We start from the raw sequence: 17,405 nt of genomic DNA on the forward strand, positions 1-17,405 counted from the left end.
AAACCCCTGACCTCTATGGCACAGAGTGTGGCATTCGGGTCCCAGGGTCCCAGGAGGGGTGGGCGGGGACGGGGACGGCTGCCCCTGTGGCTGTGGCGGTCAGTGGGAGCTTGAGACTACAGGAGAATGGAACTGTGCTCTCGTCGGCATCGCTCCCCTGTGGGGCTACACGCCAGCAGTTCTGCACCCACCACGCGCACACACGCACCTGCACAATCAAGGAAGCGGACGGCAGACGGTGGAACCAGGTTTCCCAGGGTTGGAGCAGGGATTTCACACAGGAGGGCAGAGGCTGGAAGGCGGTAACTGGTGATGGTTCGGGGCTGGAGACAGCAGTGTGAACTCACGTTAGTGTCATACGGAGACAGACGGGTGCAGCCACACTTACGGGTGTGCGTGTACTCGTGGGCCAGTCAAGGACAGTCCCTTGTGCTTCTGGCCGAGAGGCTCCGGACATCCCAGTGGCAGAAACCACACCGCACCCCCAGACCCTGCTTTCCCAGACCGTTCTCCAACACGGGGATGCAGGGCTCCTTGGAGAAACAGACGATTCCAGGACTGGGGCAGGAAACAGGATGAGCCTGGAGTCTCTTGAGTGCCAGAAAATATGGAAGTGCTAAAAGAATTCCAAGTAATGCAGCACATCAAAGGGCCTCAGGAGCCAAGTGAAAGTGCCTCGTGGCCAAGCGGGAACAATCCGAGCAACCCACAAAAGGAGGATTGGATTATAACCCAAATTATAAAATACATTTCCAGAGTCCATGCTGATATAAATACATGACTGAGTAACTAAAAGCATGGGAAGAACAGATTAAATTTCCCATGCAGAAGGATTCCAAATAATTTACACAGATTCTCTGTCTCAAGCAGGTGCAGGGAACTCCCCTCCTTCAAAGGCTGCACAGAGACTTCCTGCCGAGGGGCACAGTGTGGAGAGGAGGCGAGAGAGACGCCTCAGGTGGGGCCGGGCGGCCGAGGCCCCGTCAGCCGCGATGGGTCCTGCTCGGAGAACGCACTCGCCACACAACGTGACAGGGATGCGTTCCTCCACGTTCTTCCTCCCAAACCCGAACCTCAGTGTGACCGTGAGGAAAACACCAGACGAATCCCAATGAAGGGACATCCTGCAAAATCCCTGACCCGTCCTCCTCAACACTCTCAAGGTCACCAAACACGAGGAAAGTCTGAGAAACTTCCAGTCAAGAGGAACCCAAGAAGACAGGAGGAATAAACATAACATGATATCCTGGATGGATCTGGAACAGAAAAAGGACATGAGGTAAAAACTGAGGAAATCCAAATGGAAACTGGGCTCTGGTTGATAATCGTGTCAGTGTTGGCACCATAATGCAAGACGCAAATAATAGGAGAAACTGGGTGAGGGTATGTGGCAGCTCTCCACCGTCTCGGCAACTTTTGTATAAATGTAAAACTATTCTAATATCAAAGGGAGTTTATCTAAAAAATTTGTAAAGCCAAAAATGACATGTGGCAGCCATTACAGTGCACGGTGCCCGTGGGCAGAGCCCGACAGGCCCAGGGTGACCCCATGCCCACTGAGGAGAAATGCCCAGGAGACCGTAGGAAACCAAGAGGCAACGAGCAGCAAATGCACAGAAGGGCTCCGATGCATCAGCCAACTCTCAAATGTTTCAAGAAAATTCTGGTAAAGATAAAGGAAAACTTGAAGACAAACTTGGCAAAGGCAGACAAGTCCCGTTGAAAGAGAAAATGCAGTTTGAGGACCCTGTGCACCCAGGGTGCCTTTTCTCTTTCTCAGAGGACAGAGCCTGGCCTCCTATGGCCACACTGCAAAGGCGCCGGACGCGTGGCTGACACGCCGGAGACGACAAGAGCCGAGGGCGGTGAAGGAAAAACGTGGGAAAAGAACGCCACTCCTCACGGCCTTAGTCATAAAGATGGAAGCAGCTCACGTGTCCACCTGCTGACAATGGATAAAGAGAACAGCGTCCGTCCAGGCAGCGAGGATTATCCAGTTGTAAAAATGAATGAAGTTCAGATCCATGTAACAACATGGATGGGCCCTGAAGACATCGCATTGGGTGAAATAAGCCAGACACGACAGGACAAATACGGTTTGATCTCACTGATATGAAATAATTGAATATGCAACTTCATGGAGACAGAGAACAACATTGTGAATGTTATTAACACAAACAAATTGTTTACTTGAAAGTGGTTAAACTGGGAAATGTTATGCTTTATATATGTTAGCACGTAAAAGTAAAAAAAAAAATATCACTGCACTCTGGGCTAAAGGAAAGCCTGATGCCGGAGAGAGAGGGTTGTGGAGAGGGACTCAAAGCTGAAAAAGGCAAGGAAAAGACAGAAAAGGAGGAAGACTGGGGCGAAGGTGAGGAGAACAAACATGATGGTGAAGAAGTTGGTTCCAGCAAAATTATTTCCTTGTTTATACAACAGTTAAGCCCCCTTGTAAACAATTCCTTTTTAAAAAATGAAACGTAAGCTTTGCTTTTAAAGCCATGCGGTGTCCTCTTTGGCACAGGGATGCACAGCTGCGTGTGCCTGTCGTGAGCCTTGCTCCAGGGTTGTTCTCAGTGGCTGCTGACCTGGCCCGTAAGGAGCTGCATCTTGGCTCGGAGCTTTAAAGCACATTCCTGCTGCATAAACACTTACACGTGCGGACAGCAGGGCTTTCGTCTTGACTTGTCTCTGATGCAGCTTGTCTCACACTCCTCGGGCAGCTGTGACAAAGCACCACAAACCGGGGGCTTAAAATCACAAGCTCTGGAGGCTGGAGATCCAAAGTCACGGTGCTGTAGGTCCTCCAAAACCCGTGGTGGTGGTTGTGGGGCCCTTCCTCGCCTCTTCCAGTGATCCAGTTTGCTAAAGCTGCCGAAATGCAATACACCTGAAATGGGCGGGCTTTTAACAGTGGGGATTTATTAAGTTACAAGTCACAATTCTAAGGCCATGAAGATGTCCAAACTAAGACATCAACAAGAGGACACCTTCTCTGAGGAAAGGCCGATGGCATCCGGGATCCCTCTGTCACGTGGGAAGGCATGTGGTGGCGTCTGCGGGTCCTTCTCTCCTGGGCTCTGGTTTCAGTGACCGTCTGTTTCTGTGGGTCCTTGCGTAGCATCTCCGAGGTGTTTCTCTCTCTCTCCCTCTCTCTCTCTCTCCAAATGTCTCTGCTTTTGCATTTTATCCTCTCACAAAGGGCTCCAGTGAAGAGTGGGTGGGGTCATATCCATGGAAACCAATCAAAAGGCCCCACCCCCCAGGGACGGATGGAAAGAAGCTGGTGTTTCTGGAGCACATCCAGCTTCTGGCACGTGCCGGCCGAGCTCGGTGCCCCTTGGCTTTAGCTGCGTCCCTCCGTGGCCACCTTCTCTGCCTAGAAGGACCCCAGACCCATCGGGTCAGGGCCCAGCCTGCTCCAGGCGGCTCTTCCTAAATAACCACATCTTGAAGGACTCTGTTTCCAAAGAGGGTCGCATCCAGGGGGCTAGGGGTTGGGACTAAAGGGACACAATCAAGCCATAGTGCAGATTGTATGATACACTGTTCTGTCAGCCGAGGACCACTCTGTCACTATGAAACTAGAAAAGTCGCAGCTATTTTGTTGCAATTCTAAGTGCTTATACATTTTTTTAGGTGAAAACAACAGTTGGCTAAAACGCTCCTCTGTGGCTTCACCTGGGTCCCCTCCCACAGCTGCACTTGGCTGCAGCACCCCCGGACTGGAAGGTCCGAGACGGAGCCCCTCACGTGGCCAGCAGCGGCCAGTAGAGCTGACCAGCTCCCTCGGCTCCAGGACAAGGCGAAGTGTCAGACTCCAGACAAGTTACGAGGCCGGCGTAGGCCCAAGGGGTAGGGAAAGAGCTCGCCTTTGGATGGGAGGAGCCACAAAGGATGTGTGGAGGGCTGAACTGTGTCCCCCAAAAAGACATCTTCAAGCCCTAAGCTCTGTTCTCATGGATGTCACCTTATATGGCAACAGGGCCTTACATTAGTTAAGATGAAAGTCGCACAGGAGCAGGGAGCAGACTCCAGTGTGACCGTGTCCCCTGAAGGAGGGGCCGAGGAGCGCCTGCAGCCACCAGAGCCTGGAGGAAACGGGAAGGTTCTTCCCTGCAGCCATCAGGGAGGCGTGGCCGCCAGGGCGGGAGGTGATGCTTTTCTGTCACCTAAAGTCCCCCAGTTTGCGGTGCTTTGTTATGGAGGCCCCAGGAAATGAGGTACCTGGTACCTAAGATTTTAGGTGAGCAGAGATTCTCCGTTAATTAATTAATATCATTTAAAGTTCTTAAAGTCAATAAAGGATCCTGGAGATTATATTTGACTTGAAACTCCACTAAATAATATAATCACAGTTGTTCTGATTTGCTAATGCTGTGGTTCGCAAAACACCAGAAATGGATCGCCTTTTAAAAAGGGGGTTTATTTGGTTACAAAGTTACAGTCTTAAGGCCATAAAATGTCCAAGGTAAGGTGTTAACAATCGGTTACCTTCACTAGAGGATGGCCAATGGCACCTGGGAAACCTGTTAGCTGGGAAGGCACGTGGCTGGCATCCACTTGCTTCCAGTTTGTGTTTCAAAATGGCATTCTCCAAAATGTTGCTCTTGGGGTGTTTTGTCCTCTCTTAGCTGCAGCTGCTCTTCAAGATGTCACTCTCAGTTGATCTCCAAATGTCACTCTTAGCTGCTCTCAGATCCTTCTGTCTGTCAGCTCATTTATATGGCTCCAGAGATTTAATTCAGACCCACCCTAAATGGGTGGGATAACACTTCCATGGAAATTATCCAATCAAAGTCATCACCCATAGTTGGGTGGGCCTTATCTCCATGGAAACACTCAATCAAAGAATTCCAATCTAATTAACACTGATAAGCCTCCCCCCACAAGATTGCATCAAAGATAATGGTGTTTTGGGGGACATAGTACAATCAAACTGGCACATTCCACACCCTGGACCCCAAAATGACATGATCTTCCCATATACAATATACATTCATCTCATCAGAATATCACAGAAACTTAAATCATTTCAGTAACAATAAGTAAGTACAAGAGCCCATCAAAATCAGTTACAGGCACGGTCTGTCCTAATGCAAAATTCCCCTCTGGCTGTGGACCTGTGAAACATAGAACAAGTTTTCTGCTTCCAATATACAAAGGAGGGACAGTCATAGGATAAACATTCCCATTGCCATAAGGAGAAACAGTAAGGAAAACAGGGTTTAAGGGACTAGAACAGTTCCTAAAACCCGCAGGGCAAACTCCAATAGATTTCAAAGTCTGAGAGTCATTTACAGAACGACGTTGCATCCTTGGGGCTTGAGAGAGTGGCTTTCCCACACTTTACAAAGGCTTATGTGGCAATCCTTTTCTCTCCAAATGCTTGGGTGAGTGCTCCAACGTATACACACATTGGGGAGACTGCCTTCTTGGCGCCACCCTCCTCAAACATCGAGGCAGCTCCCAGATTCCATCTCTGGGGCACATGCTCAACCCCTTCAGAACAGTGGGGTGGCAGCCAGGCTCTCCCCAATTCCCTGGGAATTTGCTCCACACTCTCTGGGGCCTGGGGTGGCAGGACATTTCCTGAGCTTCGAGGCGGAAGACCCGCCCTTGACCTCCAGGGCAAACTCACCCTTTCCATGCGTGTGGGCTGCTCTGCTCTCCCAGCCCGAGACCTCTTACTCCTGACTTCAACCTCCATGGCTCTGTTTCTGAAGAAATTTTTCCTTCAGTATGTTCCTTGTCTTTCTCCTCCAGTCCAGACCAGCAATGGCTCTGTCTATAAAGATCTTGCAAAAATTCTGTTGGCTTCACATGAAGCACACAGGGGTCAAAGCCGTCAGACAATAGGACTTTCCACGGATCCTTTCTGGATAACTCCTTCTCCAATCCTGGCTTGTACTGAAATGGCGGTCGGTTTCCATGTTTGGTTAAATCCTCACATTGGGCTGTAGCTTCTGGGGTCTCACTTTTTGGAAGCCCAGAATTTTCCAAACCATCAGTTTCTGGTTTCTTTGAACTCAAGAGTGCATTTCTCAGCTTATCTCTCTCTGCTTGCATTTTACTATAAGCTGTAAGGAGAAGCCAGGCCACACTTTCAACATTCAATTTTGAAATCTCCTCAGCTAAGTATCCCAGTTCATCGCTTTCAAATTCTGCCCTCCATCTGACACTAGGACTCAATTTTGCCAAATTCTCTGCCACTTTAAAACAAGAATTGCCTTTCTTCCAGTGGGCAATGACACATTCATCATTTCTGCTCAAAGCCTCATCAAAAGTATCTTTAGAGTCTATATTTCCACAAACAGTCTTTTCAAAGCATTCTAGGCCTTTTCTATTAAGCTCCTCACAATTCTTGCAGAATCTTACCCTAATCCGTTTAAAAAGCCGTTCCAACATGTTTGGTATTTGCAAACTCAGCAGCACCCCACTTCCCTGGTACCAAAACCTGTTCTGGTTTGCTAATGCTGCCGTTTTGCAAAACACCAGAAATGGATTGGCTTTTATGAAGGGGGTTTATTTGCTTACAAAGTTACAGTCTTAAGGCCATAAATTGTCAAAGGTAAGTCATGAACGATAGGGAACTGTGCCAGTTTGAATATATTGTGTCCCCCAAATGCCATTATGTTTGATGTAATCTTGTGTGGGCAGACATTATCAGCGTTGATTAGATTGTAATTCTTTGAGTGTTTTTTTTGGAATGCACCCCACCCAGCTGTGGGTGATGACTGACTGGATAATTTCCATGGAGGTGATGCTCTGCCCATTCGGGGTGGGTCTAAGTTGATCAGTGGAGCCATATAAATGAGCTGACATAACAGAAGGAGCTCCGTGCAGCTGTGAGTGATGTTTTGAAGAGGAGCTACAGCCAAGAGGGACACTCTGAAGAATGCACAGGAGCTGAGAGAGGAACTGCAGTTTGAAGACAGCTGTTGAAAGTAGACCCTTGCTCCGGAGAAGCTGGGAGAGGACAAATACCCCAAGAGCAACTAAGAGTGACATTTTTGAGGAACTGCAGCCTAGAGAGGAACATCCTGGGAGAAAGCCATTTTGAAACCAGAACTTTGGAGCAGACGCCAGCCACGTGCCTTCCCAGCTAACAGAGGTTTTCTGGACACCATTGGCCATCCTCCAGTGAAGGTACCTGATTGCTGATGTCCTTGGACAATTTATGACCTTAAAACTGTAACTGTGCAACCAAATAAACCCCCTTTTATAAAAGCCAATCCATCTCTGGTGTTTTGCACTCCAACAGCATTAGCAAACTAGAATAGGTACCTTCATTGGAGAAAGGCCGTTGGCATCTGGAAAACCTCTGTTAGCTGGGAAGGCACGTGGCTGGCATCTGCTTGCTCCCAGGTTGCATTTCAAAATAGCATTCTCCAAAATGTTGCTCTTGGGGCGTTTTGTCCTCTCTTAGCTGCAACTGCGCTTCAAGATGTCACTCTCAGTTGCTCTGAGATCCTTCTGTTAGTTCATTTGTATGGCTCCAGTGATTTAATTCAGACCCACCCTGAGTGGGTGGGGTAACACCTCCATGGAAATTATCCAGTCACCCGTAGTTGGATGGGTCGCATCTCCATGAAAATACTCAAGAAAAGAATTCCAATCTAATCAACACTAACAAGCCTGCCCCCACAAGATTGCATCAAAGATAATGGCGTCTTGGGGGACACAATACACCCATACTGACACAACAGTTGATGTTAAAAGTTTATCAAGGAGATGACTCTGAAAAATCAGAACAGATCATGTAAATGGAACAATTAAATTCAAATTATTTGTAGCATTGTCTGAGGTTTACAAAAGCAATTATTTTTAAAGACATCAGATATTATAATTTACTGTAATTGAACATGCAATATATTTTACACTGCCTCCACAATCCATAGATGCCCATAATATTGTGAGTCTTTTTTTAATTTTAAACTTATTTTAAATTCATTTTATTGAGATATATTCACATACCATGCAGTCATACAAAACAAAGCATACATTCAATTGTTTACAGTACCATTATATAGTTGTGCATTCATCATCAAAATTAAACTTATTTTTAAATAGTTCCAAACTTACAGGACAGTTATAAAAATAGGACAAAACCCATACAGAGCCCTCCAACACACCCCGAAGCCCCCAGATACAAATATCCACCAATTTTAATGTTTTGCCACATTTGTCATATCAATTTATCTACCCCTCAATCTATCAGTCCATCCATCTATCCATCTATTTGTCCATCTGTTTATCAAGCTCCTTGAGTACTTGAGGCTGTCATGCGCACTTCCTAAGAACAAGCATATTCACCCACGTATCCACCCTAAGTGCAGTTATCAAGTTCAAGTATCAAGTATTAGTTACTGTGCCAGTTTGAATGTATTATGTCCCCCAGAAAAAGCGATATTCTTGATGCAGTCTTGTGGGGCAGAAATTTTGGTGCTGATTAGATTTCTTTGAGTGTTTCCATGGAATGTGCCCCACCCAACTGTAGGTGATAACTCTGATTAGTTAATTTCCATGGAGGCGTGGCCTCACCCATTCAGGGTAGGCCCTGATCAGTGGAGCCATATAATGAGCTGACAGGCAGAGGGAACTCAGTGCAGCTGTGAGTGACATTTTGAAGAAGAGCTACAGCCAAGAGGGACACTTTGAAGAAAGCACAGGAGCTGCAGATGAGAGAGTGTGAAGATGGCTGTTGAAAGCAGACTCTTGCTCCAGAGAAGCTAAGAGAGGACAAATACCCCAAATGCAACTAAGAGTGACATTTTTGAGGAACTGCAGCCTAGAGAGGAACGTCCTGGGAGAAAGCCATTTTGAAACCAGAACTTTGGAGCAGACGCCAGCCACGTGCCTTCCCAGCTAACAGAGGTTTTCTGGACACCGTTGGCCATCCTCGAGTGAAGGTACCCGATTGCTGATGTCTTACCTTGGACACTTTATGGCCTTAAGACTGTAACTGTGTAACCAAATAAACCCCCTTTATAAAAGCCAATCTGTCTCTGGTGTTTTGCATTCCCGCAGCATTAGCAAACTAGAACAGTTACCAAGTTCAAATTTAACACTGATACAAAGTTTCCAGTCTATACTCCAATGTTTCCGTATGCCCCAGTGATGTCCTTTGAGCCTTCTCTCCTCCCCCGAGAGTCCCACCAGGATCGTGTATTGCCTTTAATTGTCATTGTCTCTTTAGTTGCTCTTCCTTTCTTTTCCTTTCTTTTTTTCTGCTGTGGGAACATGTATATGCAACATAAACTTTCCCATCCCAATCCCTTGCAAACATACCATTCAATGGGATTACTCATGTTCATAATATTGCACTACCCTCACCACCTTCCATTATTGAAACTTTCCCATCTCCCCAAATAGAAACCCTACACCCATTTTGCATTAACTCCCTGTTCCAGTTTGCTAATGCTGCCATTTTGCAAAATACCAGAGATGGACTGGCTTTTATAAAGGGGGTTTATTTGGTTACACAGTTACAGTCTTAAGGCCATAAAGCGTCCAAGGTAACACATCAGCATCGGGTACCTTCGTTGCAGAAATGCCACTGGCGCCCGGAAAAACCTCTGTTAGCTGGGAAGGCACGTGGCTGGCATCCACTTGCTCCCAGGATGTGTTTGAAAATGGTGTTCTCCAAAATGTTGCTCTTGGGGCATTTTGTCCTCTCTTAGCTGCAGCTCCTATTTAAAATGTCACTCTCAGTTGCTCCCAGCTGCTCTGCATCTGGGCCTGTGTAGCTCTTTTTAAAGTACTCCAGTGATCCAATAAAGACCCATCCTGAGTGTGTGTGGCAACACCTCCACAGAAATAATCCAATGAAAGGTCTCACACAGCTGATGAGTCACATCTCCATGGAAACACTCAAAGAATTCCAATCTAATCAACACTAATACATCTGCCCCAACAAAATTGCATCAAAGAACACATCATTTTCAATTATATAATAATGTAGATTACAAGGGGTGACAGTGCGATTGTGAAGACCTTGTGGATCACAGCCCTTTTATCTAGTGTATGGATGAGTGGAGGAATGGGGATAAAAACTAAAGGACAAATGGGGTGGGATGGGGGGATGATTTGGGTGTTTTTTTTCACTTTTATTTTTTATTCTTGTTCTGGTTCTTTCTGATGTAAGGAAAATGTTCAGAGATAGACTGTGGTGATGAACGCATAACTATGTTATCATACTGTGGACAGTGGATTGCATATCATGGATTATTGTATGGTGTGTGAATGTATTTCAATAAAACTGAATTTAATTAAAAAAAAAAAACAAAACAAAAAAACATGTCATTTTGGTGGACAATACATCCAAACTGGCACAATCCACCCTCTGGAAACAAAAATGACATGATCTTTCCATGTACAATAAATATTCATCCCATCACAATATCACAGAAACTTAAATCATTTCAGTAACAATAAGTAAGTACAAGATCCTATCAAAATCAGGTACAGGCGTGGTCTGTCCTAAGACAAAATTCCCCTCTAGCAGTGGATCTGTGAAACTCAGAACAAGTTATCTGCTGGCAACAATACAAAGGAGGGACAGTCATAGGATAAACATTCCATTGCCATAAGGAGAAACTGAAAGGAAAACAGGGTTTAAGGGAAAAAAAACAGTGCCTAAAACCTGCAGGGCAAACTTCATTAGATTTTAAACTCTGCGAGTCATTTACAGAACGAAGTTGCATCCTTAGGGCTTGAGAGAGCAGCTTTCCCACACTTTCCAAAGGCTTAGACTGCAGCCCTTTTCTCTCCAAACTCTGGGGTGAGTGCTCCAAAATATCTACACATTTGGGAGACCACCTTTTTCTCAGCTCCACCCTCCTCAAACATCGGGGTGCTACCTGGACTCTGCCTCTCTGGGGCAAAAGCTCTCCCCTCTCCAAACAGTGGGGTGGGAGCCAGGGTCTCCCCAATCCTCAGGGAATGTGCTCCACCCTCTCTGGGGCCTGGGGTGGCAGCACTCTTCCTGAGCATCGAGGCGGAAGGCCCACCCTCCCCTCCAGGACAAACTCACCCTTTCCATGTGCCTGGGTTGCTCTGCTCTTTTTGCCCAAGATTTCTCGACTCCAGACATCAATTTCCATGATTCTGTCTTTGAAGAAAATTTTCCTTCAATTTGTTCCTCGTCCCTTCCAATCCAGACCAGCAGTGGCTTGGTCTATACAGATGCCACAAAAATTCTGTAGGCTTGGCATGCAGTTTACAGGGATCAAAACTATCAGACAACAGGACTTTCCACAAATCCTTTCTGGATAAATCCATCTCCAATCTTGGCTTGTACTGAAATGGTTGTCAGGTTCCATGTTTGGTTAAATCCTCACGTGGGGCCATAGCTTCTGGGGTCTCACTTCTTGGAAACCCAGAATTTTCCAAACTATCAGTTTCTGGATTCTTTGAACCCAAGAGTTCATTTCTCAGCTTATCTCTGTCCTGTCACATTTTACTATAAGCTTCAAGGAGAAGCCAGGCTGCACTTTCAATATTTAGTTTTGAAATCTACTCAGCTAAGTATCCCAGCTCTTTCCTTCCAACACCAGGACTCAATTTTGCCAAATTCTCTGCCACTTTAAAACAAGGATTGCCTTTCTTCCAGTTGGCGATGACACATTCATCATTTCTGCTCAAGTCCTCATCAGAAGTAACTTTGGAGTCCATATTTCCACAAACAGTCTCTTCCAAGCAATCTAGGCCTCTTCTATCAAGCGCCTCACAATTCTTCCAGACTCTTCCCCTTATCCATTTAAAAAGCCACAACGACATGCCTGGTATTTGCAAACTCAGAAGCACCGCACTTCTCTGGTACCAAAATCTGTTCTAGTTTGCTAATGCTGCTGTTTTGCAAAACACCAGAAATGGATTGGCTTTTATAAAAGGGGTTTATTTTGTTACAAAGTTACAGTCTTAAGACCACAAAGTCTCCAAGGTAAGGCATCAACAATAAGGTACCTTCACTGGAGGATGGCCATTGGCGTCCAGAAAACCTCTGTTAGCTCAGAAGGCACATGGCTAGTGTCTACTTGCTCCCAGGTTGCATTTCAGAACGGCATTCTCCAAAAGTTGCTCTTGGGGTGTTTTGTCCTCTCTTAGCTGCAGCTGCTCTTCAAGACGTCACTCTCAGTTGCTTTCCAAAATGTCACTCTTAGTTGCTGTCTGCATCTGGGCCTGTGTGGCTCTCTTTAAAGTGCTCCAGTGATCCAACAAAGACCCCCCCGAGTGTATGTGGCAACACCTCCACAGAAATAATCCAGTGAAAGTTCTTGCCCACAATTGATTGAGTCACATCTCCATGGAAACCATCAATCAAAGAATTCCAATCTAATCAACACTAATATGTCTTCCTCCACAAAATTGCATCAAATAACATGGCATTTTGGGGGACACAATACATCCAAATCGGCTCATTCCTCATTCCCTCTGTCCCTTGAAACATGTACTCTACTTTCTGTCTTTATGAGCGTCCATATTCTCTAATATTTTCTTTGGAGTTATGAGGGGGCTTAAATGTAGCATCCTAAGTCTGTAACAATATTATTCGTTTTGATACCAACTTGACTTTGATACTATACACAAACCATATTCCTGTACCCCTCTGTCCCCCCACCTTTCTGTAGTTCTTGTCACCATGACATGTTTATATATTGTAAGTCCAAAACCACTGACTTATCATTACATTTTATGCATTTGCCTTTTAGATCCTGTAGGAAGTAAAAAGTGGCATTACAAATGAGAAACACAACAGTACTGGCATTTATATTTACCCGTGTCATTACCCTTACCAGCGATCTTCATTTCTTTATGAGGTTTCCATCTCTGTCTATTGCCCTTTCCTTAAACCCAAAGAGCTTCCTGTAGCATTTCCTGTAGGGCAGATCCAGTGCTGACAAACTCAGCTCTTGTTTATCTGTGAATGTCTTAATCTCTCCCTCAGTTTTGAAAGAGAGCTGTTCTGGGTATAGAATTGTCAGTTGAAGGTTTTCTGCTTTTAGTGCTTTAAATTATGTCTTCCCACTGCCTTCTTGCCTCCATGGTTTCCAATGGGAAATTGGCACTTAATCTTATCGAGGCTGCCTTTCATGTGACGTGTTGCTTCTCTGTGTGGCTTTCAGAATTCTCTCTTTATATTTGGCATTTGACAGTTTCATTCTAAAATGCTGTGGCAGGGGTCTATTTGTGTTTATCCTGTTTGGAGTTTGTGGAGCATCTTGGATGTGTATATTCATGTCTTTTGTTAAATTTAGGAGATTTTCAGCCCTTAATTCTTTGCATATTTTCTCTGCCCCTTTCTCTCTCCCTTCTTCGTAGAGTCCCACAAACGTATACTGGTAAAACTTGATGGTGTCCCACAGATCCCTCGGGCTCTGGTCACTTTTCTTCATTTTTTCTTCCTTCTGCTTCTCAGACTAGATGGTTTCAATTGTCTTAACTTCAAATTCTCTGGTTCTTTCTTCTGCCAGCTCCAATCTGCTGTTGAATCCCTTTAGGGACATTCTAGTTTCTGCTACTGTGCTCTTCTGCTCTGTTTGGTTCCTTTTCATAATTTATATCTCTCTATTGATGTTCTTCTTGTGTTCATCTGTTGTTTTCCTGATTTCCCCTGTGTACGTAGCACACTGCTTTTCTCTTGCAGCTTTCAGGACAGTTTGACTAGTGTCTGGACACAGTCTCTTCGTTTATCCTCTGGGGTTCATTGGACCTCTTGAATGTGCATATTTATGTCTTTTGTTAAATTTGGGAAGTTTTCTGCCATTATTTCTTAGAGTTCCTTCTGCCCCTTTCTCTCTCTCTTTTCCTTCTGGGACTCAAAATGTGTATCTTGGTGCACCTGATGGTGTCCCACAGGTCTCTTAGGCTCTGTTTGTTTTTAAAACCTTTTTCTTTCTGCTCCTCAGCCAGGATCATTTCAATTGTCTTCTTTTCAAGGCCATTGAAACTTTCTTCTGCCAGCTCTAATCTGATGTTGAAACCCTTCAAGGAATTATATATTTTTTTTAATTTCGGTTATTGTGGTTTTCAACTCCAGCATTTGTTTTGTTCCTCTTTAAAATTTCTGTCTCTTTATTGAGGTTCTCATATTGTTCATTCATTGTTTTCCTGACATCCTTTAGTTCTTTCTCTGTTTTCCTTTATCTCCTTGACCATGCTGAGGATCATTTGGCTGGTATATTAAAATTCTAGTCTTCTTCATTGATAGTTTCAGGATTTTTATCCTGGATAGGGCATCCTTTCATGTGTCTTTGTTTGTCTTGTAATCTTTTGTTGAACACTGTACATTTTAATATTTTAAAGTTTTAACTCTGGGTTTAGTTCCCAAACTGTCTATTCCTTAAGTTTGTATCCATCTAGTGATAGGACAGAGATTTCCTTGAGTTCCAGGAATTATCTAAAACAAACCAATGCCAAAAAAATAATTTTAGCAGTCTTTGCAAATTGTCTCTGCTTGGCTGGAGTGCTCCTTCAGAGTTCAGTCCTCTTGTTAAGAAGTTTAGCTCAAGGCAAATGCAAGGGTCTTCTCTGACTTTGCTTAGCCTGTGTCTTGCCCCAGGCTTGTGCTCACTCATGGCCCTAGGCATCCTCCATTTACAGGAGATTGAAAGCCACCTCTACCCCCTATGAAATAAGAGTCTCCCCTCCTCCTGGGTGCTCTACAGAATGTCTTAAGGCAGGCCACCCTTGCCCCAGGCCATTTTGACTTTGTTGTTTCCTGCACTGCTTTGGCTGACCACATTGCTTCTGCTGCAGTGCGTGTTCTGGGAGGGTGAGCCCCGAGGAGTTTCCTGGTTGTCTCTCAGGCACCCCCTGATCGACTGGCACTGACATGCAGGTGCCCAGTATGTGCATAAGGGGCATTCTGCTCCCCCCAGGACAGAGCCAGAGACCCACACTGGAGGCGGAGCCGGGGGGGTCAGCAAGGGCACCAGGAGCTTCAGCTACCATTTTTAAGGCTGACATTCTTGATTCAGCACTTACCCAGTTTCTTCAAACCTTTTAACTCATTTCCTGATTTTTTAAGCAGATGGCTCTACCAGTTTTTGCTGGTTGTTCAAATCCTCTGTGGGGGAACAGTGCCCTGAAGCATCTTATAGCACCATCTTGGTTGGCTGGAACCAATGCTACCTGTTTCTGGACTCAGCACTCACCCTGTTACTGTCGTCTCTAACTGTTTTCCGGAGCTTTGAGAAAGATGTTCCTGCTGGCTGTTCACAGCCACTGTGGGGGGTGGAGTCCTGTAGTATCTCACTCTGCCAGCGTGGTTGGGGCCTTACATTTTTAATGACAGGCAGAAGGTTGAAGCAACTTGTCTTTCACACAGAATGGACATTCCAATGTGCTCCAGATTACTTGAGTCCTGGAAACTTCACAAAGGTGTTGAGCGTCTGTGTGTCTCAATCAGCTCACATGTGTCTTACTAAGCCCTCTGTGATCTCTGCTCCCACCAGCTCAACCAGTCCAAGGGTCAGGGGGTCAGCAATGTCGTGTGTCCTTCTGCACAACGTCTCGAAGGCCAAGATGTCAGCAGAGTCCAGAAGAGGCTGTGCGCCCTGAGTCAATCCTGTGACTGTGTAAAATCAACTGCTCCTGGTGCACGTGCAAATCAGCATAGAGAAGAAAGTGCTTTCCAGGTCAATCCACTCATGTAGACATCACCCCTGGAACAGCAGCTGCATGGCCCCTGAGCGCGTTTGTGCTCACCCACCCACCCACCCTCCTCATGCAGCGACAAGAGGCTGCTTTCAGCCTCCTGGGCTTTGGGGCTTCCTCTGGGCCCTTCTCACCCTGGGTTGGGGAGCCAATATGGGTCCTTCCAATGTCAAGCAGGTCTGTGCCAGAGCCGAGGGGATCCCCACAGGGAGGGTTCATGTCCAGGCTGGGCCCACGACACAAGGGGCTGCAGCCACAGCCCCCCCTCTGCCTCCCGGCCACCCCAGCTGGGCACTACAAGGGCATTTTGCCCTCCCAGGGCTCTAAATCCAATCAGATCCAGTGTCTGGGAATCCCCTCTTTCCACCCCAGCAAATGGTATGGGGCCTTTGGCCGGTGTGCCATGTTGGATATATTATGTCCCTCAAAATGCCATTATCTTTGATGCAGTCTTGTAGGGGCAGACCTATTAGTGTTGATTAGATTGGAACCTTCTGATTGAGTGTTTCCATGGAGATGTGACCCACCCAACTGTGAGTGACACCTTTGGTTAGGGTGTGACCTCTGATTGAATGTTTCCATGGAGGTGTGGCCCCACCCACTCAGCATAGGCCTTGATTAGTACACTGGAGTCCTATAAAAAGAGCTCACAAAGAGAGGGACCTCAGTGCAGCTAAGTGTGACATTTTGAAGAGGAGCTGCAGCAAAGAGGATGAAACTCCCTGTGCTGGTTTGTATACTTATGTCCCCCAGAAAAAGCCATATTCTTTAATGCATTCCTGTGGGGGCAGACGTATTAGTGGGGATTGGGTTGGAACCTATTGGTTCAGTGTCCACGGAGATGTGACCCACCCAACTGTAGGTGATGACTCTGATTGGATAATTTCCATGGAGGTGTGGCCCCGTCCATTTCGCATGGGCCTTGATTGGTTTACTGGAGCACTATATAAGCTCAGACAGAAGGAGTTCATAGTGAGCTGGAGCTGAGACAGACATTTTGAAGACGGCTGTTGGAAGCCAATGCAGACATTTTGGAGAACGCCATTTTGAAACGCAACTTGGGAGCAAGCAGACGCCAGCCATGTGCCTTCCCAGCTAACAGAGTTTTCCAGATGCCAATGGCCTTTCTCCAGTGGAGGTACCCTTTGTTGATGGACACTTTATGGCCTTAAGACTGTAACTTTGTAACCAAATAAAACACATTTTATAAAAGCCGATCCATTTCTGGTGTTTTGCATTCTGGCAGCATTCGCAAACTAGAACACTCCCCAAGAGCAACATTTCGGAGAACACCATTCTGGAACACAACTTGGGAGCAAGCAGATGCCAGCCACGTGCCTTCCGAGCTAACGGAGGTTTTCGAGATGCCAGTGGCCATCCTTTAGTGAAGGTGCCCTATCAGTGCCTCACCTTGGACAATTTATGGCCTTAAGACAGTAATTTTGTAACCAAATAAACCCCCTTTATAAAAGCCAATCCATTTCTGGTATTTTGCATAATGGCAGCATTAGCAAACTGGAACAGATTTTGGTACTGGAAGTGGGGTGCTGCTGAGTTTGCAAATACCAAACATGTTGGAACGGCTTTTTAAATGGATAAGGGGAATATTCTGGAAGAATTGTGAGGAGCTTGATAGGAAAGGCCTAAACTGCTTTGAAGAGACTGTGGAAATATGGACTCTAAAGATACTTATGATGAGGCCTTGAGCAGAAATGATGAATGTGTTGTTGCAAACTGGAAGA

This window comes from Choloepus didactylus, chromosome 2 (assembly GCF_015220235.1).
Source record: "Choloepus didactylus isolate mChoDid1 chromosome 2, mChoDid1.pri, whole genome shotgun sequence".
Classification (NCBI taxonomy): Eukaryota; Metazoa; Chordata; class Mammalia; order Pilosa; family Megalonychidae; genus Choloepus; species Choloepus didactylus.